This window comes from Panthera onca, chromosome C1 (assembly GCF_046562875.1).
Source record: "Panthera onca isolate mPanOnc1 chromosome C1, mPanOnc1 haplotype 2, whole genome shotgun sequence".
Lineage (NCBI taxonomy): Eukaryota > Metazoa > Chordata > Mammalia > Carnivora > Felidae > Panthera > Panthera onca.
The window spans coordinates 153,054,294-153,081,003 of NC_138346.1; the positions used below are offsets into that span (position 1 = coordinate 153,054,294).

Here is a 26,710-nt window from a genome sequence, read left to right on the forward strand (position 1 = left end):
GTTACATACTTCACTTTACTCTTTCCTGCTCCTCCAGGCTTCTTCAAATCAAGCCTTTATGTTAACTTATGTTGTTTAAAATTCTACCTGCTGGGGTTTTGCTGGCAAATGGTCTTGAAACTTGTTTCCGAAATGCTCACCCACAAAAGCTTTTACTAGCCAATTCCATTTGGTTGGCTATACTCCCAAAACAGTCTCTGGTGAATGAAAACATTAGCTGCAGAGAAACAGAAACTTCCATGGCACCCTGGAGGAACTTTTTGATCCAAAAGACATTCCTAGTAAACCAAAGTGTCATTGCAAATTCGTGAACATTTCCTTATGTCATGAAAAGCAGTAGGAGGAAAAGCTGCATTTGCACAATGGCCGTTCCATGTGTGTAAACCTAGTCTCCAACGTGAGATCAAAGACTGTCTTCAATCAACAAGTATTTATTTAGTGCATACCATGTTTGAGGCTTAAAGAGTCAGAAAAGGACAAATAGGAGCTATTTGAAAATTTCTGGTATTTGTTGAATGAATGAAGAAAGACATGTTGCTGTCCTACAAAAAATTAATCATCTCCAGGATTATAAAATTAACATGAAACAAAGCACAATCTCTCTTTATCAGTTAAAACGTTTCATCTATTTTGTGCCACAGAAGGTTTTAATAAATTTCAACTTACTTCCTTCATTTAAGTAGTCCTAACAACAATAAAAAAGCACAAATCAGGTTGCTTTACCCAATATGGCCCTGCACCCGTACATCTACCCATTTGCACTTCTTGTCTGTGGAACTTAAGGTATCTCTACTGAACCTTGACTGCTCTGATTGTGAGCTTAATGAAGACAGGAAGGTCTGCATTTTTGTTTTCTAACCAGTGCAACAGTGCCTGGTAAACAATAATAAGCATTCAGAAAATGATTATTTAATGGATAATAAATAAGAGCAATGAAATGGTAGTGACATAAACGCAAGAATTTTTCAGCAAGGTTAGTGTGGCTTGAAATGGTGTTCGTTTGATGGAAGATAGAGGATTTTTCCACAGGGCCTTCAGGAATGGATGGGATTTAGATAGTCGAGGGGAAGGAAATAAGGTATTTCTAATGGTGTTATGAATATGAGCAAAGGGATTGTTTGGATACAGAGATATTAATGAAAGGATTTCATTCTTCTTGATGGGACCATGGGCTGTGTTATGGGTGAGTGATTTTGTTTGCTTTAGATTAATGGATATTGTATAGCAGTGTTTCTCAACCTTTAATTTGCATTCCTGGGGATCTTGTTAAACTGCAGACTCTAATTTAGTGGGTCTGGATTGAGGTGTGAGATTATCTATTTCTAACAGGTTCCCAGGTGATGTTGGTGCTCGTGCTATACTCTGAAATGTGACTGTGGAGGATCCTTAAAGCTAGGCACAGTCATTTGGGCTTGATGCAGCAGGCATTCGGGAACGAACACTATATTCTCCAACAGCTATAGCATGATGAAAACTGCATTTAAGAAGATTAGTGTGTCAACCTTATGAAAAGTATACTAAAGAAGACAGAGTGTGGATATAGGAAAATCAGCTGGGAGGCTGTCTTACACTTCATCTGCATATTTCACAGATTTGGTTTTCAATTACCTGTTGATTGATTAGTTTGTGTGGACATGGTCAATTCAACAGTACTTTCTCAGTGGAATAACTGTGGGCCCACTGATTTTTTTTAAAACAAGTCAAGTTTAGGTAAAACACATGGGGAATTCATGAATGCTATTCCCTTCCTCTCCATCTGGAAAAACTGCATTCCTTCTTAAAAATAATTGAAATGTTAGTTCTTCTGTTCTTATCATACTATAAAATTGTAATTATGCCCTCACATGTATGTCTCAGACTCTGATCTTATTATATCATAAAGATAATAATAATAATAATTAGCAATAGTAGTACAACTAGTGTTTTTTGAGTGCTTATTAGTAGTGGCAGGTAAATTGCTAAGTTTTATAATTAAATCCTTATAACAATGTTGTGAGGAATACCGCTATTATCACCCCATTTCTACAGATGGAAAAAAAAAAGAGTACTTGCATGCCTTAATATGGTGTTAGCTACATGGAAATAAATATATTTATTCAGAGAATGATCAGTCAAATGTCTTCTAAGAAATCACTGATTTCTTAGTGTAGCTTCCATTGTTGCTTGATATCTTTGTCTTAATTCCTTGATCTCAAATAATTATAATAACAGATAGGAATTAGTGTTTCCTATGTCCTAGGTACTACTTTAAGCAGTTTACATGTGCTGTCTCATTTCATGTTCATAATAATCCTATGATATAGGTGTTATTGTTACCCTCATTTTACATATGAAGAAAATGAAGCACAAAGATTAAATAATTTGTCTAAGTTTCTATAGTTTTAGAGCAAAATTGTAGTTTGAATCCGCTGCACAGTGTTACTGATCTTAGCCTAACTTGTCCTCAGTAACATGGAATTCTGAGTGTTTTCTTAAGTGAACACCATAAATTTCTTCAAATCATATTTGTGAAAAGTTAATTTTTCATAAGAGAGAGCCCATGAAACGCAAGAAGGCTTATTGTTATATTTTTGCTTCTGTTAACACATTGCAATGCCTGGCCAGGAGGAACTCCCCAAGGCTGGCAGATACTTAGATATGAGAAATTTTTTCAGTGAAAGGACAGCAAATCTCAGATAACCTGGGGCCCCCATACATCACCTCTCTAGTCATACACCAAAACCCTCATACCCACAATTCAATTCCACAAAAGAATAAAGAGTATTCTTCAAAACAGGGAAAGGATTATTTAAAAGATAGTCAACACTGATAACAGTAAATAGCTTCAGCGACACCTGGGCAGGTCAGTTTGTTAAGCATCCGATTTCAGCTCAGGTCATGATCTCACAGTTTGTGAATTCAAGCCCCGTATTGGTCTCTACGCTGATGGTGTGGAGTCTGCTTGGGATTCTCTCTCTTTCCCTCTCTCTGGCCCTGCCTGCTCTCTCTCTCTCAAACTAAATAAAGTTAAAATAAATAAATAGGCAAATAAATAAATAAATGGATGCAGTGATATCCTCCCTCTTAGGCTTCTCTTTATCCATGAGCTGCATGGCCAGTTCTTGCTAGAATTTACTTCAAGTTCATGCAGGGAGGGAACATTATAATCTATTATTTGACATATTATTTTAAAAGGTTGTATTATAGTAATGTAAGTAAATATAAAAATGTTATCTGTACACATATTCCTACTAAGTTTTCTGCCCCTCAGGAAGAATCTTAATTTTCTAAGATAATATCCATTGATATTTTAATACCTATCATAGAGAATTGGTTCCTTCTTACTAAAATATATAAAGAGGCACTTAATATTTAAACAAAAGAAAACAGAAAGCCGTTACTACAACCATGAGTACCAAACATTTGGGAGGTCTTAATTGTTTTCACTGGAACTCCCACCAAGCATAATTGTCCTTTTTCATTATTATTCCACTTTATTTTTAAAGGGGATGGGGGGAACCCCCCTGCATTCTATACCTCCAATTGTATTACACAAATTCATGAAATATAAAATACTTTTCTATAACCTAAAAACTATTTTAGGATTATGACAAAATTTCATGGAAGGTGTTGAATTTGAATTTTTTAAAAGTTATTTTCTTACTTTGAAATATTGCAACTGCAATACAAGTCAGGTCTTTCCTGAATTATCTGTGAGTAATGACAACTCATTACTATGACTACTTGAACATATTTTTCAACAGAAACAAGCACATTTTCCTTTATAAATGAAATACAACTACCAATATCAGAATGGATTCATCACTACCATTCAACCCTCAGACTGCATTTAAGTTTTGTGATTTGTTTCAACAATGCTCTTTTTAGCAAAAGGATCCAGTCCAGAATTAAGGAGTGCATTTAGTTTTTAAACTCTTTAGTCTTTTTTAATCTAGAAGATTTCCTCAGTTTGCCCATTATTTTCATGGGTCTGAAAATTTAAAAAAATTAAGAAATTTAAGAAACTAAAAAAATTACAATTTATTATTTTGTAATATGCTCCTCATTTTAGGCTTATCTTCTGTTTTCTTATTATTGGACTTAGATTATCTGTCTTTGCAGCATCATGAAAGTGAGGGTGGATGGATCTCATAGTGTCCCATCAGTTGGCACATCACTTGTGATGTTAGTATTGATCTCATGATTAAGGTGATAATTGTAAGATTTTGTTTTTGTTTTTAGTAACTATATTGTGGAGAAGTACATTAAATTTCAATTTATTTATTTATTTACATATATATAATATAATAATATATATAATAATATAATACTATATTTATATATTTATATATTTATATATATAGACTCATGGATATCCATTTTATCCAATAGGTTATAATCTGCTCTTATTATTATTCACTTTGATCTTCAAATAGTCTCAGATATGCACAATGTGATCCTCTTTAGTCTGACCTCTTTCTTTGACATGTCCCTGGCATTGTTTTGAGTATTCCCATATATTTTTTAAACGTTTATTTTTGAGAGAGAGCATGAGCAGGGGAGGAGCAGGGAGAGGGGGTGGAGGATCTAAAGTGGGCTCCGTACTGACAGCAGGGCTTGAACTCACAAACTCATGAACCATGAGATCACAACCTGAGGTGAAGTCAGACACTCAACTGACTGAGCCACCCAGGCACCCCAAGTACTTCCGTATTTGGGGCACAATAAGATACACTTTATTTTTGTCTTTTTCATGCCCTGGGTATGCAAACAGCTGTTTCTCCAAGCAGTCCTAGTTTCTTTAGATGGTATTTAGATTTGGAAGGCAGGTGTTCCCATTGTTTTGGGTGTGTCATTGTTCTCAGGATCTGGAACTAAGGAAATAAATGTGGGAAAAAAATCTGTCTATCTATCTATCAGCTATTTGTACATGTATACACATATTGACGTATATTTGTATCTATATCTATATCCATACGTTAGGAGTTCACACTGCTACCTCCAGTTTAATTTAATTTATTTTTTAATTTAAAATCTAGTTAGTTAACATACAATGCAATATTGACTTTAGGAGTAGAATTCAGTGATTCATCACTTACATACAACACCCAGTGCTCATCATAACAAATGCCCTCCTTAATACCCATCACCCTTCTAGCCCATCCCCCACTCCCCTCCCTCCATCAACCCTCAGTTTGTTCTTTGTCATTGAGTATCTTATGGCTTGTTCTTCCCTTCTCTTTCCCCTCTTCCTATATGTTCATCTGTTTTGTTTCTTATATTTCACATATAAGTGAACTTACATGATACTTGTCTTTCATAAAGACATAATATACTCTTATATTATGCTTAGCATAATATACTCTAGCTCCATCCATTTCATTGCAAATGGCAAGATTTCATTCTTTTTGATGGCTGAGTAATATTCCATTTTATAAACACACACACACACACACACACACACACCATATATATATACATATATATATATATATATATATATGGCGTCTTCTTTATCCATTCATTAGTTGATGGACATTAGGGCTCTCTCCATAGTTTGGCATTTTTGGGAATAGTTTATACACGTCAGGGTGCATTTACCCCTTCAAATCTGTATTTTTGCACACTGAAACCTCGATTTCTAAACCAATGCCACATGATCTAACATAGTTGCTCTCTTTTCATATTTTTAACTACTTTCTTCAACAATGAAAAAGCTATATCCCAATTATCCTTAATATATTTATTTGATCTCTTTCCTCACATGTAACCAATATCCTATTGCTGTTAAACATCCCAGTCTCCACCCAGACATTCTTCTCATCCTTCATGAGCTCCAACACTGCTCTTTAGGCTGTTGAGGCTTTCCCCGCCCACACTCCCTATGGATGCCAACCTAACTTGTCCCCACCTAATGAGTTTAGGGTTTGATTGTTCAGGAAAGGAAAAAAGGAAGGATAAGGGAAGAGGAAAAGGAAGGTAAAAAAGAAGAGAATAAGAAGAAATTGCAATTCTTTTAAATTGTTGCCTGCTGTGTGGTTTCTAATGTTATTGCATATTATGTATTTAATCGAAAAGTTATCTTTTTATTAAGAAACTAAAAACAAAATAACAAGTCTATCTTAACTAACTAGACTTCACATATTTGACAAATATTTATTGAGTACTTACTACTCTGTGCCAGTATAAATAAATTTTAGTAAAAACCCAATTAACTACAGTTCTCAATTAATCAATATATTTTACTTACTTGCCTTTCAGGGAAATTGGCCAATTATAAGAAATCACATCCAAACTGAAGATTTATTCAAAACAAGGTCAGTCATAAAGTCAGTATGGATTTTACTGTAACTCCCATGACTTATATATTATACTATATAACAAGTGATATTCAGAATTATGACCCTAAAAAGGAATATGAAACTCAGTCACAATCTAAATACTGCCATGTTCACTACAGACATTTTAGAAATATTTTCAACAAATATACTTTTATTCAGTTAACCATAAAACTCTATTCCCCAGACAACCAATTTCTATTTTATTTATTCCTTCAACAAATATTTAGGAAACATCTATATGTGTCAGAGTCTGTTTAAGAAAATAAAAATCTATTAAGTTCCTGTTCTGATGGTGTTTAGCATCTAGTGAGGGGAAAAAAGACAATAAACAGGCAATATGTGCTATTCCAGGTTATTATAAGTGCTAAGAAGAAAAATAAGGAAAGCTAGGGGAGCTGCCTTAGGTGGTTAGTTTAGTTTTTTCTTGCCATCAGTTTGTCATTTACTCAGTGACATTCTTTTCCTCAGGATGAGAATTATATTATTCTCTTATTTGTTTGCTGGGTTTTTTTAGTATGTTTGGGTCAAATTTACAATGAACTTTTAGTTGCATCTAAGTCATTTTGCACAGATTGGACCAATATCAATCAAGATGGCAAATTGGGGGCATGCCTGGGTGGCTCAGTTGGTTAAGCATCTGACTTTGGGTCAGGTCATGATCTCGCAGTTTGTGGGTTCAAACCCCACATCTGGCTCTGTGCTGACAGCTCACACTCTCTCTTTCTCTCAAAAATAAATAGACATTAAAAAAAAAGATGGTAAATTGAGGAAGGTAAAAGGGAAAGAAAGGGTTATTTGGGGAAGCAGTCTGAGTGAATTTTTAAATTAAAGGAGAAACTTTATTATATTGCTTGGGTTTTCTACATCACTTCCACTTTCTTCATAATGTGTAAAAGTTATTTTTGCTAAAAAATATTTTCACAGTAGCTGAATTCTACTTCAAACAGTATAGTGATAAAGCTTATGTATCCTTGAGCAACAATGAATGGAAAATGAAGTGATTGAGATAGACAAAAATCTGTAAATCTTTCTATTGTTCGTTAGCCACTTTCCAGATGTATATGTTTTACTAACTCCCACAAATGGCGACTCTATTTTAATAATTTAAATTATGGATATGGTCCCCAAACCTTCTATTATTCTGAAACAATATTTGGTATTTTATTCCTTAGCTCAGTAGATATCTGTCTACTCTAATGGTACTGTTATGAATTTCAAGAATTTATAGTATATGAGTTTAAAAGAAAGATAAATAAGAAAACGAAAGTGATTAAATTCTAGGATAGATTAGTCAATCGAAATTATTATCATCTATATGTAAAAGACAAGAATTTTGAGACCTGATTTGAAGTCTTCCCAGTCCTTGTTAGATAACTTTGGGCAAATAACTCCTACACTCTTACCTCCAGTCTTCTCTTTGGCAAAATGAAAATGATGCTAGTTTGTGTCTAAAGTCACCATTTAGAAACAAGATCTTAGAATTAAAACAAACAAAGCCAATAAAAAAAATACCAGTGTCTGTGTTTTGACACACACACACACACACACACACACACACACACACACGCTCTCTCTCTCTCTCTCTCTCACTACACACACACACACACACACACACACACACATACACACACAGTATTAAAGGAAAAATTATTTTTCAGTCAAATAAGAATATGTTGAATACTCAATTATTAAAATTCCTATTCACTAAGATTACTGTTCTGTTCATTTCAATCCTTTCAAAAATTACAGTAATCCTCTCAAATGATTATATTTGAGAAAAAAGAAGGATAGGAGAAATAGCTACACTATATTTCTCTTTTGATCCTTATTTTTGATAGGGTTCACAAAAGATGTCTACATCTTAATCATTTAGACGTTGCATATGTGCAAAAATACATTTTATGAGAAAAATCCTGGCACATTCCACATTATTTCTCAAATAAATAATAATAATGTACAAGTTTGAATTAGTTTCTTAGAGAGAAGAGGACCCCAAATCACTATTATTCGATTTAAATTATTAGAAAAAAATCCAATAATAAGTTTTGCTAACTATAATAATACATTGACTTTTATGTAGTATATTTATTCACAATAGAGAATTCTATACAAAATATTTATGTAACTTTTCTAGTTCATTCTCAAAGGCATTTTATAAAATATAGATTAAATAATTTCAATTTACTCATTTTGCCTCCATAATATTTAGCATTCTATACTTTCAATTATAATAAACTATTCCTCTTTAATATATACCTATTTAGTATATATATGTTATACACACATATTTGCAAAGGCACAATGTTCTTTGGCAAGGAGTTTATAATTGGTGTCTTAGAAATCACAACCAAAATGAAAAGCTTTCCATTATTTCCAAAATAATCAGAATATACAAACAAATAATTCTGAACTTTGATTGTATTTATCACTGTGTATTATAATATTATATAAGTTTCTCTGCTTTTATAACCCTATCTAAGTCGATGAGCATGGGAATACTCATTTTTTTGGCGTTAAGCCATTTTATAAGGTAAACGAAGTCACACGAGTATTTGTTACAACCTCAGAACTAGTGAACCATCCAGTGGATGGCAAATTTGGATGGGAGGGAAAAGCAGTTTAGAGACCTTCTTAGCTGGCTGATACAATAGACAAACACTGGGCAGTCCAGAAAGCACAAGACAAAGGGTTACACTGCAGAAGTATTTGTTGTAAAGCTACGATCCCCCACCCTTGTAAATCTGTATATACTATTTACATTTTTTCACATAAATTTATATCCACAGGTGGAACCCAATTATCTGTCACAGGGCTATTATAAGGATGAACTGAGACCATATTTATAAAATTAACACTGAGTTTGTACTAAGAGTTAGGCCCTTGCTTAAGTGTATTCATCTTCACAATAATACCATAGGTATTAGGTTGAACTACGTGAAACTGCCATTTCGGTAGGTGAAAAACTGTTGAATATCAGCAAAATTACATTTTGACCTACTACTGTTGTTTCATGTTACAAATGAAGAAACTGAGGAACAGAGGGCTTAAGTAACTTGTCTAAGGAGAATCTCTGCTTCTCCCCATCTTACAATTGAGGAAGCTGATGTTTAAGAAAGAATAGGCAACTTTTCCAAGGATACACAGCTATCTGCGTTTCAGGGAGTTAGATCAAGAGAGATTATATCTGCTTATGCATTTTATAAATTTCCTATTGCTAAAAATGTTAATGTAAAATGTTAATATAAAATGCTGGTAATATAAAATCTTCTCTTCCTACCCTCATCCTGGGTCTTTCATTCTCCAGTAACCAAGGATTACCAGGAAAAGATGCATTTAGTGATCAGGATAAAAAGGCCTCCATCTTTACTGTCTTCTGAGAGCTTCCCCTCCAAACCAACAGGGTGACTGCACTCATCCATCCCCAGCCTCTCCTGTGACCAACTCAATGCTAAATGATTAAGGTGCTAAAGTTCTTTGGTTTGTTCTCAAATTATTTTCGGTGATATCCTTGGGAAAAATGAGGTGCAAGGGCTATCAGAGATAACATTAAAAAATTCATGAAACGTTATCATTTCTCAAGTAGCACACAAAATAAATCTCAAACATAATTTCATGCGATTTAATTTGAGCTGGAACCAGGGACATTTTAGACTGTATACACAGCAGAAGAAAGCAGAACCCAAGTAGGAGTATCTGGTTGTTTTTTTCTTTTTCTTTTTCTTTTCTGCTCTATTTTCATCAATGCCTCAGACACTCCCTTGTAATCAGTTAGGCACTTTGAGACATGAACTTTGAACAGCATTTGGTGCACTGCAATAAGGCTAGGAGAGACCATCTTCATCCTTGGCATAGAGAACATGAACATTTTTCTTAGCAACATGTGCTAGGTATGCTACTTCAAGGAATTACATGAACACCAGTACTGGTGTCATTGTAAAAATTGCAGCTGCCACAGTAACAGTTTATCTTTCTGGTTCTCCTAGACACAGAAGATACAGTAGTTACCAGTGCCTGACTCCAGAGTCAGCCTGAGTATGAAACCAGACTCAACCTGTATTTGAAATCTCTACCACTTAACAACCTGTATGACTTTGGGCAAGCTTCTTTGTATCTCTATACATCAGTTTCTCATGGGTAAAATGAGGATTATATCAGTTCCTACCTACACAATTTAGAAATATTTTAAATGGGATCATGTTTGTAGTGTTTAGAACATTGCTAAGCGTGCTCTGTATTTTAATAAGTATTGATTTCTCGTGAAATTTTGAGCAGATCTTAATTTAACATTTAGAAACACAAGTGCTTTCATGTGTTCAGAGAATGCTTAACCTCCATCAGGAATTTAGGTTAATTTCCTTAAGAAATGATTCATCACACTCCTTGCATTTATCTTATTCTCACTTTATTTCCTAGATTTATCTTTAATATATCTTTTCCCACTTCCCAACATTTACATAACCATCTAAGTTTTCCCAGAACAAATACACTTCATCACCAGTTACATCTATCCTTGTCCTTTCCTTTCCTTCAGTGTTATAGTGCATTTCATTGTTTGTTCTGATCGTTTACTGATAACTGCTGTATTACCAAAATAGACATCAGTTGCTAACACAGAGTAGCTATGCTGGGTGCTATTCAAAGCACAGAGAAATTTTTCCCTGAAATTGAAGCTGATGAACTAGAGGCACATAAAAAACAAATTAAGATCCACTCACTACTACATATATGGGGTTACAACAACAAAATATTGCATGTGACTATTATACATGGTAACAGAGAACTTGTACTAGGAGAAAAAAATAATAAAGTGTGAGTTATAAATCACAGTAGGTTAATAGAAGACTGTTAGCTCTGATTTTCCTTTTTTCTTGTAGAACCTTTTAATTACTGCATTTCTAATGCACTTACATTTGCCAGTAGTTCTCGTTTTTATTCTTCTAATAATAGTTCCTAAGGTACATCCTATAAATTACACCTTTCCTTTTCCTCTCCCTCTTCTCTTTAAACAATTCTGAGAAAGAGAGAGAGAGAAAAAGAGCAAACTGTAATTTTAAGTAACTCCTTTGGATTAGTTCATGTGCTCCTTTAAAAACAAAAATCTCTAACTGTCATTAGCACTGTGCTTTCCTGCCCGCATTCTTATACATGCCAATTTATCATTACAGCATTGCTGCTGGCCTGCCGTTTTTCTATTAAGGCACCAACTCTAGACAAACAAGCCCTCTCCATTCACTCCCCACATTCTTTACTTTTTTAACTTGTTCTAATTCCAGGTTTCCTCTAAGGACCCTCAATTTCAAAACCCTTCATTAGGCTGGCCGAAAGTACTTCTGTTTCCTTTTACTCTATAAAAGGCTAGCTTTCTCCCCGAACTCATTTGTTCAGTTTTGTCTCTTAGCCTCCTTACCTCTTACATCACTCTTTGCAAGGACAGTGCCTTTTTTTTTTTAAGTTCTCTAAGCCTTGTTCCTCTATCTTTAAGATGTTTCTGGAAATCTCACTTCTACAATAAGTAGAGGAATAAGTGTTACCACTGAACTTGCCAAACAATTTAAGGGATGACTGTAGGTCCTACATTTGATAAAATGGGAACAGATCCTAATTTAAAAATCCTGGGAAAAGCAATTACTTGGAGACAGAGAAAAATTTGTGGTAAGAATGACTCCATGGCAAATAATTAGGTATAAGAAGAGTATAAATTATTTTTTTTCTTGCAAAGATAGAGACATTCATTCATATAATAAATATCCCAGATCCTCTACTGTGCTAGAGCCTGGAATGATAATAACAACCCTAGCAGTAAAATATCTACTTTCTGTAGTATTCTTTTATGGAATGTTATTTTTTTGTTACATTCTTTGCTTTCATTCTTCACTCTTCACATGATGCCATTCAGTGTCAAAAGGTACACATAAGGCATCAAATACTTGCTTTTAAGTATTGTATTCAATGGCATTTCCCTCAAAAGCTTCAACTAGAATAGTTGAAATTACGATAAGAAAGTGATAGATTTGAAAAGTCCTTTTCTGCTTTTTCTAGTAGTAGAAGAAAAGCCCAAGAGTGTGACGATTTGAAGAAGAGACAGAAAGCCATATATCGGATAAGAAACATTTAGTAAGTGAAGTTCTGGGGTGCCTGGGTGGCTCAGTCTGTTAAGCCTCTGACTTTGGCTCAGGTCATGATCTGGCAGTTCCTGTTCCAGGGTTTGAGCCCCTCGTCTGGCTCTGTGCTGACGGCTCAGAGTCTGGAGCCTGCTTCAGATTCTGTGCCTCCCTCTCTCTCTGCCGTTCCCCCTCTCCCCCGCCCCCCCGCTCCCTCTCTCTCTCTGTCTCTCAAAAATAAATGAACATGACAAGAAAAAAAATTTTAATATGGTACCTTCTCCAAAAAGCCTTAAAAAAAAAAAAAAAAGATAGTGAGTGAAGTTGTTTATGACCCCTGAGGAAATTACACTTGAATAACGAAATTATGTTTCGTATGTTTTTACGATTTGGTTTAAAGCTACCTTTCCATGTTCAACAAACTAGGTAGGGAACATATTACTCCCAGTTTAAAAGAGAAAAAAGTTGTATGCCAACTATATTACAATAAAAAATAAAGATGTTTGTTCTTCACAGAAAAACAAAAAGAGAAGTTAAACAAGTGGCATAGCTAGTAGGACAAAAGCCGGATTGAGGCTAAAATGTAGGTTTTTCCAAATCCTGGTTCAATTTTTCTTTCATTGTAAGGCATACTTCTGCCTTTTAAAAATGCACATTCTAGGGGCGCCTGGGTGGCGCAGTCGGTTAAGCGTCCGACTTCAGCCAGGTCACGATCTCGCGGTCCGTGAGTTCGAGCCCCGCGTCAGGCTCTGGGCTGATGGCTTGGAGCCTGGAGCCTGTTTCCGATTCTGTGTCTCCCTCTCTCTCTGCCCCTCCCCCGTTCATGCTCTGTCTCTCTCTGTCCCAAAAATAAATAAAAAACGTTGAAAAAAAAAATTTAAAAAAATAAAATAAAAATGCACATTCTAATGTAAACCAGCAGTCTTTTGTCATACAAATAGTAAAATATACACCACATTCACGGTTAGCTTATGTTTTATATATTTCATAGAAAATAAAATATTTGAAAACAAATTAAATTTTTATCAGAATCCTTGGTAAAGTTTGCACTTTCCTTTTGCATGTTCAATTTTTTGATAAAATTTTAATATATATATTTTATATTACAGTGGGAGAAACGTGTGTATACTTTGATTTCAAAGTGAAGTGAATTTTGAAATTCTGAGGCATGGCTCTGACATCAAAGATATTCAAATAATCACCGCACTGATAACATTAACTTGATTGAATATTGCAGTCTTCTTGGTTACATGTATTTAAAAGTTGTCTTCAGTTTCTGTTGCTTAGAAAATGCAGCTTCCAAGGAGAATTCAGTCAAGGGCATTAGTGTGTTAGTTATCAGAGAAAATATGATTAGGTTTGTGTAGAATTCACATGCACCTTTAAATTTTAAGTGCAGGGGCACTTGGGTGGTTTAGTCAGTTGAGCATCCAACTCTTGATTTCGGCTCAGGTCATGATCCCAGGGTCATGGGATTGGGCTCCATGTGTTGGGCTCCTTGCCGAGCACGGAGCCTAATTAAGATTCTGTCTGCTCCCTGCCCCATCCTGGCTTGTACTGTGAATAAGTAAATAAATAAAATAAAATAAAATAAAATAAAATAAAATAAAAGTAAATAAATTTTAAGTGCAAAAGATCCCAAGTCTTGTGAGACATAAAGTTAATACTCAGTGGAATTTAATTGAATATATGTAATTATCATGTTCTGAATATGATCATTCCTGTGTCAAAGTTTCTTGAAGGATATGAATCTTGAGATGTAAAGACTACATCTCCCTAAACAAAGTTTCAGTATCTCAGTGGTCAGCACTCAAAAGGCTAACGTTTACTGCCCAAAAGATGTTTTCTGAAAGTAAGATGACTCTAAACTCAAAGGAAAGCATAAAATTATTTTTTGTATGCTTTTCTTTTCCTTATAATATACTTTTCTTTATCACTGCTTCCTCTTTTCCCATTTCCTACATCTATTTTGGCCCCAGTATCCAACTCATTTCACTCTAATTTTCTTTACCCTTATTCTATAACCTGTCACTTTTCTTAGAATTCCCTTGTTTCGTCTTCACCTGAGATTAGCCCCCAGCCTATAATACACAAAAGGGGTGTAAGACCGTTCTGTGTACTGAAAACATAACACTCCAGTTTATAATATATACTTTTTTCTATTTGAAGCCTTTCTTTCTCTAGTAATGGAAACCTTTCACCATGTCTTTCTCCATTCTGTTCTATAATCCATCACTCTGCTTTTCCACACTCAACTTGCAGGTTTTGACCCTCCTTCTCTATTACTCTCTTTGAGATCTGAACCTCTTTCATCCCTTTTGCTATATTGCATGTCTGTCTCCTCTCAAAAGCTCCCTCCTTCTGTTCATGGCAGCTGATCCTCTAGATATCTCATCTAAGGAGGGGATGTAGAGGAGAAAGCCCACCAAGTGGCTTCGCTTTCAAATACTGAATGTGAACGTTGGCTGGAGCACCAAGTGGTAAGTCTATGCAGTACAAGCAGTAAGCACTACGGGGGCTCAAAACTTTTGTATTATTTCCCTGTGTGTGTCTGGACTCCATATCTGTGTCTGAATAATCATGTGCTTGTCTCAACTTTGTTAGGATTATCCAGTGCAGTCATTCAGCCCAAAAGGCATTGCTGCTGTAACAGAAATACTGCCAAGCCAAAGAGTTTGACTTAGGTTCACAAAATAACAGAAAGTAAAATAATAAATAAATAAATAAATAAATAAATAAATAAATAAATAAATAGGTTTTAAGCTATATTGTGTGAATGGCAAATACTCAGAGCTCAAAAATAAAATGCCACTTCAAATGTGACCCTTAAATAGACCGGAAATCATATTCAAGGATGCCAGAAGCTCATTATGCTTTGTTTTGATTCAAATAACCCTTTTGAAGTCCACATCCGATAGTGCTATGTAGTAAGTAGGCATTTAATAAACCCTTGTTTAAATGGCCTGAAACTGAGGAATAAGAATTGTGTCAGAGAATTATTTGGAAGAAAGACACATAAACCTCACACTTTTCTTTAAAGTGACCTCACTCCAAGAGTTCCCCTGATGAGAAACACTGGGAGCATCACGGAGATTTTTTGGCATGCAGGATAGGTAAGTCTACGCTTGATATTTGTTGGGCCTCTGCTGAGGTGAGTATTAATCTCTCACTCCACTTGCCTACTTTATTTATCAATCAATATTTACCATCCATTATTAACAGGTTAGGTTCTTTTTCTACTTTATTCAGCCTATAGGGCTGGGCTGGGGCAGAAAGATGTTAGCTTACATTCTGTCCTAATATAAACAGTTAACAAGACCTTATCTTACCCTGGCTCCTTCTCAGTGCTCCAGGCCAGGGCATTTTCTTGAGTGAGCTGATGGTTTGAGGTCTAAGGGAGAGGACATGGGTTGATGGACTCTACCAAACCACTAATAATTTATTGAGCACTAGCTATGTACCACCACTTTTGAAGATGTTTACATAAAGAATTTCATTTTCAGCCTCCCGACACATCTACCCACTTTTCACAGATGGAGAAACTGAGGCACTAAGTTAAAACAAAATCTCTAAGGTTATGCAGCAAGTGGTAGAGCCAGGGATGGAACCCGGCAATTTGACTTGAGAGACACATTCTCAAGGAGTAAGGCTGTCCTAGGATAACTGGGTCAATTAATTCAACACAATTAATTGTGTGAGACTGTGTTTTGTTTTGTGTTGTTTTCTGTCTGCCAGGCTTGCTCCACTGGGTTGGATCATGCTGAATAGATTGCCTTGTTTTGAGTTGCCAGCACAAAAGGTTTTATTGTTGTTTTGTCTTTTGTTTTTGTTGTTGTTGTTGTTTTGTTTTGTTTTGGGGGGAGGAGGTAAAGCTCTTTCTCTTGACCTGATTATTCCAAAAGCAGAACACCAGCATTATCAGGAGGACACTAAGCCACTGGTCCCTGGGGCAGCAGGTATAGAGAGGCATCCTGTGGAATGAGTGACACAAGTAGCCCATATCTTGCTGGCTACAGCCCTATAATCAGGTTAATTATTGTCAAGATAGAATCTAGAGAAATGATCACTTAGGACACCAGGATAAGGGTCCTGGGTAAAGAACACAGAGTTCAGGGCATAAGGTAAAGCTAAGTAAGCATGGAGAAAATGACGTCAGAAACACAGGTGTTAGAGGGGCACTTAGGTGGCTCAGTTGATTAAGCATCCGACTTCGGCTCAGGTCATGATCTCACAGTTGGTGAGCTCGAGCCCTGAGTTGGGCTATGTGCTAACAGTTCAGACACTGGAGCCTGCTTTGGATTTTGTGTTTCCCTCTCTCTCAGCCCCTCCCCCACTTTCTCTCTCTCTCTCTCTCTCTCTCTCTCTCTCACTCTCACTCTCAAAAATAAACACTAACAAAATTAAAAAAACAACAACAAAACAGAACAAGTGTTAGAATATCAGAATGTGTCAGGAAGACAGGGGCAGAAAAATCATACCACAGCTCAGACTCACTATGTAGAATGGGGAAAGGTCAAACTGCCAGATCACAGAACAAGCATAGCCCACTGCCCTTGGTGGGGTCTCTTCTGCATCCGTAGCTACTCTAGCACCCCTTTGTGCCTAGCCTGTCTACTGTTTCTGTAAAGTCCTGGTGGTGAACACCATGAACATGATCTCTCACTTTTAGCTCAAGGTTCCTAAACTGGTGGAGCTATGTCTAGGAAAGTGTGGAAATGTTTTATTTCCCACTCTGCTTTTTCATTGACCTTCCTTGTGTGGGGCTGTCCCTTCTGATGGAGAATCAGACTGAGACTGAAGAGCTTCTTCAACAGTTGCTGACTATCATACTAGAGACCACTATGCAAGAATAAGGGCTAGCTCAAAGAAGCTGTCATTCTTCTAGTCACAAGAGTTAGGACCTTGGATCAAGGAGATACTGGTTGATGTATTGCTTATAAGTTAGTTCAGCATTCAATGTTGACCTAAACCCAGATCCTGCTAAACTACATGGCACCTTAAAGACATACTTAGGCAACATTGACCAATGTGCTGCATTGCAGGATACACAGTGTTTATTTATTTATGACATAATTATTTATTTAAATTTAGTTCTGAGGCCACCATGATCTGTCTTACCAGACGCTTTCAAATTTTGAATTCTAACCTGGGTTTCAGTTTGTTCTCAAGTCTTTATTTATATCCAGTGAATCAAAGGATAGTTTGGTAACTTCAACAATAACATTTGATGGGTAAATATATTTGGGGTTATGAAATTTAGCTATCTTCTATTTTGCAACTGTAAGTGCAAACAGATATACATTGTTTTAAATTTAAAGGTCAGACCTGAAAGGTTCCACTTGCCAGGATGACTCTAGACGCTTCATGGCCAGTATCCTTCTCATTGTTTTGTCAACTTCTGTTTGTACACTCATATCATGCTGACAGTATCATAGGCTCTTAAGAAATATAAAATAAATGTATTTCATGAACTCAAAGTATATAAATATATGAAAATATCTGAGCCACAGAAATATTTCCTTTCATGGTTCAGACTTTTTTTACTTTTTTAATTTTTTATTTTAGAGAGAGGGAGAGAGAGCTCATGAGTGGGGGAGAAGGGTAGAGGGAGAGAGAGAATCTTTTTTTTTTAAGTTTTATTTATTTTGAGATAGAGTCAGAGGCAAAAAGAGAGAGAGAGAGATAGAGAGAGAAGGAGCAGGGGAGGGACAGAGAGAGAAGCAGAGAGATGGAGAGAATCCCAAGCAGGCTCAGCACTGTCAGTGCAGAGCCCAATGCAGGGCTCAAACTCATGAACTGTGAGATCGTCATCTGAGCTGAAGTCAGATGTTCAACCAACTGAGCCAATCAGGCACCCCAGAGGGAGAGAATCTTGAGCAGGCTCCACACTCAGCATGGAGCCCGACACAGGGCTCGATCCCTCAACCCTCGATCCCACAACCCTGGTATCATTGACCTAAGCCAAAATCAAGAGGTAGGTGCTAAGCCATGTAGGCACCCCTCAGACTTATATGTTAGAAAAACTGGGTTCCATCAGCATAACAGAAGTTATCGTTTGGAGCCTGGTGAGGGGTTGGCACTGAGGGAGTCTTCCCAGGACTATCAATGGAGAAGAACAAAATCTTATAAATGGATGGGGCAAGAATGCTCACACAAAACTCTGCTTCTATCTCAATCTTTATTCTTGATTCACTTGTCCTCAGTGACTGCTTTTACTCTCTTCATGATATGCAGAGTCCAGAGCACCGAAGAAGAAACCAGGAATCAGATCAAGGTTATTAGGCACAGAAATCTGGGTCCAAGAGAAAGCCAAGATTGCAAACTGAATATGGCGTCTTAGATCCACAACAAGAAAGAGCACACTCCTGCCCAACAATGAACTGTAGGTGATATTGAGATCAGTAAAGCCTTGAGGGAGGAAATAAAGGAACCCCAATTGATATAGCATGGTTAGAAGAGAAGGTGACCTCTTTCCCTGCCATAGTTTTGGGATGATGCTGGGGCAAGGCATTCCCTACAATATTCTCTATCAGTATCAATTCCCTTCGTATCTCTTCTACCTGTCTCTTGCCCTTCTCTATATCTATCTCCATGGGTCACTGCCTAAAGTCAATAAATTGAGACCTTTCAAAACAAAATATTTAATTCATTATAGTCTCCAGATACCCTTGTCTGTCAGTTTGATACAGTATAGTGGAATGACCACAACAAGGAGTCAAACTGATACCAGTTTGAATTCGGCTTTGACATTTACTAGCTGTGCCTCCCTGGGAAGTTTACTTATACTTCTTTAAGCCTCAGTGTCTTCATTGTAAAATGGGTAAAGTAGTAGCTACCTCACATAGATGATTAGAGGATTTAAGAGATAATATATACATAGTATAGGGCCTTCACATGGAAGTCATCAGTATATGGTAGTTTTGTTTATTATTTCTCCATACCAATATCTGTATTAGTTTCCTCGGCTACTGCAGCAAATCATCACAAGCTGAGTGCTTTAAAACAGTAGAAATCTATTCTTTCACAGTTCTGGAGGTAAAAGTCCAAAATTAAGCAGTCAGCATGGTTGGTTTCTTCCAGAGACTCTGAGGGAAAATTCATTCCGTGTTTCTCTCCTAGCTTCTCTGGCTGCCAGCCAACATGGACTTGGAGACATATCACTCCAATCTCTGCCTCTGTTTTCATGTGGACTTCCTTTCTGTGTCTCTGTGTGTCTTCTCTTTTTCTGTTACTTATGAGGACATATGTCATTGTATTTGGAGCCCACCCTAATTCAGGACAATCTCATTTGGAGATCTTTACCTTAATTACATCTGCAAAATCCTTGTTCCAAATAAGGTTACATTCGGAGGTTCCAAGTGGACATATCTATTGAAGGAACATTCTTCACCCCTCTACAAAACATGTGATTGGCTGAATTGTATCCCTCCAAGTTCATATGTTGAAGCCCTAATCCCCAGTACCTCAGAATGTGACTGTATTTGGTAGACAGGGCTCTAAAGAGGTAATCAAGTTAAAATGAGGTCATTAGTGTGAGCCCTAGTCTAGTCTGACTTGTGTTTTTATAACAAGAGGAACAAAGAGAGACACCAGGAATGCACATGCACAAAGGAAAGCACACTCTGTGTGAGGACACTGCAAAAAGTGGCCATCTGTAAGCCAAGGAAAAAGGCCTCAGATGACCAAACATGCTGACACCTTGAGCTTGTACTTGCAGCCTCCAGAACTGTGGGAGATAAATTTCTGTTGATTCAGCCACTGAGTCTGTGGTATTGTGTTATGGCACCCCAGCAAACTAACACAATACATAAATGATTGACCTGCTTTCTTTAGTTTCTTTAGGGTTATAAGTTTACATATGGAATCTGACTTCTTACAGTGTGTTCATGAACCCCATATTTGCAGTAACCTTACAGTGTGAGGGAAGCTCACTTCCCTCCTGCTCAGATATTACTTAATACACTAAGCAGTGCCACTTGGTCGAAATTCTCCATACCAATGGTTTGGTATGATTTGGTTTGATTTTGTAGCTGAATTGAATGAATACAATGAATATGGTTCAGTGCTTGATAACAAAAATTCTATAGTGTCATGGGCCATCATAATAAATATTATGGTTATTGTGAAATCTCAAAGGTATAGAGGATTTAGATTAAAGAGGACTAGAAGTTGATATTTCATCCCATTTCAACTCAAGAGCCATTTTACTTGTATATGAAGTACGTATTCTACTGTCATCCATTAGCAAATTCTAAAAATAGCCTTCATGAGCATGAAATTTTGCATCTTTTAATTTATGGGCTTGAAAAAAAAAACCCTAAACTCCTAAGTGTTATCTTTTTTAACTAGCTTATGATTAGCGCAGCTGTTATTTTAGTTCATTGTTTTATTGCTTTTGTAAAGAGCTCTGGGATTTTTATGAAGGTGCTAAGCTTATAGTGTATTTTTAATCACCAATTCAGTTGTCATTATCTTTGTCATTAAAAACAGCACATCTGTAAGCCTATGCTGGAATTCAAATAAGATACAAATATATACAAGCAATTAACAGTAAATATTAATAATGATATCATCAACCTCTAAGACAGAAAGCCAGAAAGACGGAGTTAAAGAATCATACATAGGTCTCCCAAGCTTTTCTCTGACAAGTATGATTTCAGATATAGTTATTGTTGAGATATTTTTCTGACGTATTACTTATGACTGGCATACCTAGAGGTTTTAGCGCAATACATCAACCAGTGCTCTGGGGGTGGATCTCACATTGTACTCTCTTAACAATAGTTGGCAGCAGGTAGCATTCCTTTCCTCTGTGTCTATTCTGACCTGCTCCAAGGTCAAGACAATGAATATGTGATCCACCACTCACTTCCCTCTGAAAATACGTGGATTTCTCACAGTTAGTGTAATCTACATGTTTCTTCACTGCGTTAACATCAATAAATAGGTTACTGAGAAAAGCAAGGGAGACAGGGCTACTGATACTCTAGTCTCTATGGCTAACATGTGAGCATTGGAATGATACTGGAAAGCATCATGATTCAAGTGCTTTGAACAGACTTCTTGATGGAGACGGTAAGCTCTACTGAACGATTTCTCTCTTTTGTCATTGTTGCCCAAGTGCTTAGCGCAGTGCCAGGCACCCAGGAGGTGATCAATAAATAATTGTTAACGGGTAAATTAGTGAATGAACAAACTGCAAAACGTATCACCACTCTTTATTAGGAAAAATATTATTAGTTGCTTAGTCAACAGTGATAAATGGTACTGAACTCCATATGGCGAAATCAAAACAAAAAACATAATATGCATAGGCCATGTTGCCTCAGGCTCAAGCAAAGCATTATCAAGATGCAGAGAGAGGAGCAAACACAGGCACACATCTGTGAAATAAGGAAGTAACAGCAATTACATATATATCGCAATCCATCAAGTAGTTCAAACAGAATATATAAACATGGTATCTATGCTGTGACCCCCCCCAAGCCCCCCAAAGTTTAGGACATTTGAAATCTCAGGAAGTCTCTAGAGGAAATGCAAAATCTAATGGAGTAGATTGTGAAAAGCCCTCAGAGGAAACAAGTTTTCAGTCCACGTTTGAGGAAAGTGTGAGCTCTCATTTGGTAAGAAGTACAAAACTGATAGATTAGGAAGCCACTGTAGGAACTTGAAAGGGGACAGAATAATGTGGACAAAATTTTTAATGAACTCATACAACATAGAAACAGGAAAAAGTTGATATAGTATATGTACAAACGTTCTAAGACTGTATTAAACATAATACAATGGTTCATTTCTGTAAATAATATCCTTGGGCCCGGGCAGGAGGGAGGCTGGCTCAGATAATGGCTTCCTGAAGTCAAATTGTTGTACTTGCCTACACAAGCCTAGTTAATAATCTTTCAAAATCTAACCACCTGTGAGTGAGACATTGAGGAAGTAGTAATAAATAAACTATTTTACTGCACCTTAGGGAAACACACTCATAATTTTACCCTACCTGAATCATGGGAGAGTAATTGTGATACCTTAGACATGGTGTTCTACAAAATCACAGGCTTTGGCTGTATACATTAGGTGAAGTAGAGAATCAAGTCAATCAATAATGTTGAGGAAAAAATAAAATGACAAAACAAAACTTCTCTCTCAATTATCTGAATCATTAAGGTAAGAATGGGTTTTATAAAGAGTACATTTTCTAGATCAGTGGTTCTCATCTTGTTTACAATAAGAGTAGCACTCTCTGTTGACTGAATAAATAGCATCTTTCATTCTTTTTTTTTTGAGTAGGTATAAGTGTTATGATACTTGGAAAATTAAAATTTCATTTACTAATATTTCTGACTTCAAATATAGCACAAATACCACCTCTAGATGTGAGGGGTTGCTCCTCAGAGAAGAGTGGTTGGGTAAGACAGTACAAAATGTCTCAAAACGTGTTTGTTAACAATGTGCCTGGTTTAAGCCACTGTTTGCTTTTTTAATTTTTTTTTTTTTTCAACGTTTTTTATTTATTTTTGGGACAGAGAGAGAGAGACAGAGCATGAATGGGGGAGGGGCAGAGAGAGAGGGAGACACAGAATCGGAAACAGGCTCCAGGCTCCGAGCCATCAGCCCAGAGCCTGACGCGGGGCTCGAACTCACGGACCGCGAGATCGTGACCTGGCTGAAGTCGGACGCTCAACCGACTGCGCCACCCAGGCGCCCCCACTGTTTGCTTTTTTAAACAAAACTAAAAGTGGCACTCTTCAACAACATTCTTCAAATACATTCTTCTAACTGGAAAAGGTTAGGAACCATCAAGCTAGACAATTGCTTGGATCTGTGCTGGCAGTTGTGACTTTCTAGGATCACAGGATTAAAGAGCATCTCAGCAGGTTTGACATCTTGGCTGTCCTTATGATCGATGCTCGTCACAGTGGCCAGAACCATGATGAGACTATCCCCATCAGTCATTAAGGAAGCCTGTCATTTCATGCATATTGCCATAATTTGAGGACGTGTCTGAGGAGTGGAAGCAATGAAACTGCAACATGGCCAATCCCGTAAGTTTAGCCATTTATCACATATTACAAGATCTAGAGTTGATGGCCAGGGTGATGGATATTAATGATGAAGATGGCTTGATTTAAATAGTTTATTGTCCATAGGTATAACTTAAGTATAATTTATTTTCTCTTTCCTCAAAATAACTATGGTTAAGACTGGGAAGATTAACTGTCAGAAATTACTTAAATAAGAAAGAGAAAGTGATTTAGTTTACCCATAACAGATTTAAAGTACATCAGAATTGAAGGGGGGAAGATATAAAAATCATGACATGCCAAGAAAATGAAAATATGGAAGAAATACACACATCATCAAGTCACTAGTTCAGATGAATCATTTTGCTTAGTATAGAGAGCGCAGTTAATAATGGATTATCTCCAAAAATGCTTGAAATGTGGCATTGCAAAAGGAAATTCTGTTCATTTTTTTTTTAATTTTTGCAAAGTCAGATAATTTTGAGAAAAACAGTACTGCAGAGAGTACCAAAGTTGCTAGACACAGCATCCCAGTTAAAAATAACTACAAATAGGAAGCCATCCTTGGTAGAACAAAAAATAAACCTGAAAAAAAAAAGTTTTGTTTCTAGGGAATCAAAGATCTCTAGCAGGGACAAATGACAAAACACTTAAGTTGAAAAATAAATGTAAAGAAGCTTGGGCATAGAATTGAAACTAGAATGAAAACAAAACAAAACCCTGATTACCATAAATGATTTTTTAAAAGGTGAGGTTGGAAGTATTTTTAAAATTATATATTTGGGGCACCTGGGTGGCTTAGTCGGTTGAGCATCCAATTCTTGATGTCAGCTCAGGTCATTATCTAAGGATCAAGCCCTGTGTCGCATTCTGTGCTGAAATTCTCTCTCTCTCTCTCTCTCTCTCTCTTTCTCTCTCTCCCTACCTTTGCCCCTTTCCCCAGGTCATGCTCTTTCTCTCTCGTTCAAAAAAATAATTTAAAAAATTAAAAATAAATATTCAATTTAGAGTAGTAAATTATTACATAATACAGTCTACTTTCCACCTACATTTATAATCTCAGCATCTAGTAAGTGAAGGCACAAGGTGACATATACTTTTTAAGATGTTTGCCAGTCCTAACCCTTTTTGAAAACGAGTTCCATTTCTATAGTGGATGCTAGTCCCGTCTTTGAACTGGGTGATCCTTCCCTGTCATCATAGCAGATAGGACTAAGGACAGAGTGAGAGAGATCCACCCTAAGATGGGTAGATCTGATTTTGTCTCTAGAGAATTTGGAACTGGAGCACAGTTAATTAAGTGCTGGAATAGAAAAGGGATGTGAAGCCAGTGCGGGGCCATGTTTGGGCTTGTGCATGTGCTGAAGCAGTGAAAATCACTTGAGAGAAAGGGAGGAAGAGAGAAAGAGATGTAGAGAGAGCCCGAGGGGCAAAAGCAGTGGAGGGAGGGGGTGAGCACAAGAGAAAACCAGATGCTCCGTGAGAGACAGCCCTCACGAAACTTTCTTTTCTGTATGGTTATGGTTTCACATGAGGTTTGACTGGAGTCCCCAACCTTGGTTTCTGCAAGTTTTCCCTACAGTTTTCATAATAAACTTCAACTGTGCTTAAGCATTAGGCTATGCGTTCAATTTAACGCATGGAGAAGAGGTAAGATTCTGCAGAAGTTAGGGGGAGAGATAAATATGAGACAGAGTCATCACATTTCTTTTAAGTTTCTCTATTTGGTAATTTATGAAACACAATACCTGCACTTATTGGCTCTTTATATGTTAACACATAACAATGGAATAAGTATGCTTAGTGACTTCTCTGGGTCTTATGGTTTCTTAGTGGACTAGCATATGATTTCCTAACACATACTCCCCCTATTAGATTTTGCTTAGTCAAAACTTGAACCGTTAGCCAAAATTAGGCTGCAAGTTTCTTAGTTTTTATAATGTGTTTTTGCTTAAGTAAGCATGATTTAACATAATTTGTACTTCTGGTAGAAATACAGAAGTTGGAACAAACATTGTAATAAGATGTCATCTGTCTACAAAACAGAAAGAAAGAACCTAGAGTTGGTGAGAACTTAGGGAGATGGGCCATCTCAATCCTGGCTGTGTGAATTGTAATAGGAATTATGCCAATACTCATTCATTCAACAAATATTTATGGAATTCATTCTTGATGCCACTGTTCTAGGCACTGAAATTCATCAGTGAACAAATGAGACAAAAATCTGCCTGTATGGAACTTATATTTTTCAAAAAGTTTAAAACTGTACATATCTTTTTAACCTAAAAGTTGTACTTTTGGATATATGTATATGTATTTTTTCATACAGTGGAATACTATGTTGCCATTAAACACATGTTTTTAAAGAATATAGTATTAGGTTAAAATCTTCTTTTTTAAAAAAATTTTTAAAAGTTTATTTATTTTTGAGAGAGAGAGACAGAGTGTGAATAGGGGAGGGGTAGAGAGAGAGGGACGCACAGAATCTGAAGCAGGCTCCAGGCTCTGAGCTGTCAGCACAGAGCCTGACGTGGGGCTCGAAGTCATGAACTGCGAGATCATGACCTGAGTTGAAGTCGGACGCTCAACCAACTGAGCCACCCAGGCACCCCTAAAGAATATAGTGTTAGGTTAAATATTAAGTTATAAAGGAGTAACTACAGTAGGTTCTCATCCTTATAAAAAATAATTTAAATAGTTTAGTGAGATAAGTGCTCACATGCATCTACTTTTTAAATTCAAAAGAAATATATACTGAAACATTAATGGTAGTTGCCTCTGTATGATGACATTATAGATCATTTTAATTTTGCTCTTATTATGTCTCCATGTTGCTAAATTTTCTGTAACAAGGCTGTATTAATTTGATATCTTTTGCCTCACGTGTAAGATGCATGACGTTTCACATTTTCATATATTTAAAATTGAGAATTATGAGCTCAATGTGGGCAGGAATCTGTCTTGGAAACTTACTTGAGTCAATGAATGTTATTGTCAAAAAGAAAATGTCCATACTTTAGGCAAAGGAGTACATTGTAGTATAATTGTCACTGTAGTATAATTGTCACTGTACATGTTTGACATTAACGATGTCTATAAGCTGATTAATACTTTTGTCACTCCAGTTGAGCTATGTCTCTAAAATGCCACATGAACTTTAACTTGTTTGGATCCATACATATCATTTAAAATATCTTTTGGAAAGATGAGCACAGGGTACCTAAAAGGCAATTTAATTAAAGGTGGTGGATTCCTAACAATAGCT

The 26,710-nt window shown here is 36.4% G+C and overlaps 1 protein-coding gene and 1 long non-coding RNA gene across 9 annotated transcripts in view; one reads left to right on the top strand and one right to left on the bottom strand.

Annotated features, from left to right (window-relative positions):
• The window catches only part of ADGRL2 (adhesion G protein-coupled receptor L2), a 625,339-nt gene that overhangs the window by 225,904 nt on the left and 372,725 nt on the right, over nucleotides 1-26,710 (bottom strand). The window lies entirely within an intron of this gene.
• Nucleotides 1-26,710, top strand: part of LOC132673196 (uncharacterized) — a 98,752-nt gene that overhangs the window by 38,671 nt on the left and 33,371 nt on the right. Inside the window, exons 2-3 of the long non-coding RNA XR_009607910.2 lie at nucleotides 6,241-6,296; nucleotides 15,462-15,534. This is a non-coding gene — a long non-coding RNA (uncharacterized LOC132673196). The remainder of the gene's footprint in view (nucleotides 1-6,240; nucleotides 6,297-15,461; nucleotides 15,535-26,710) is intronic.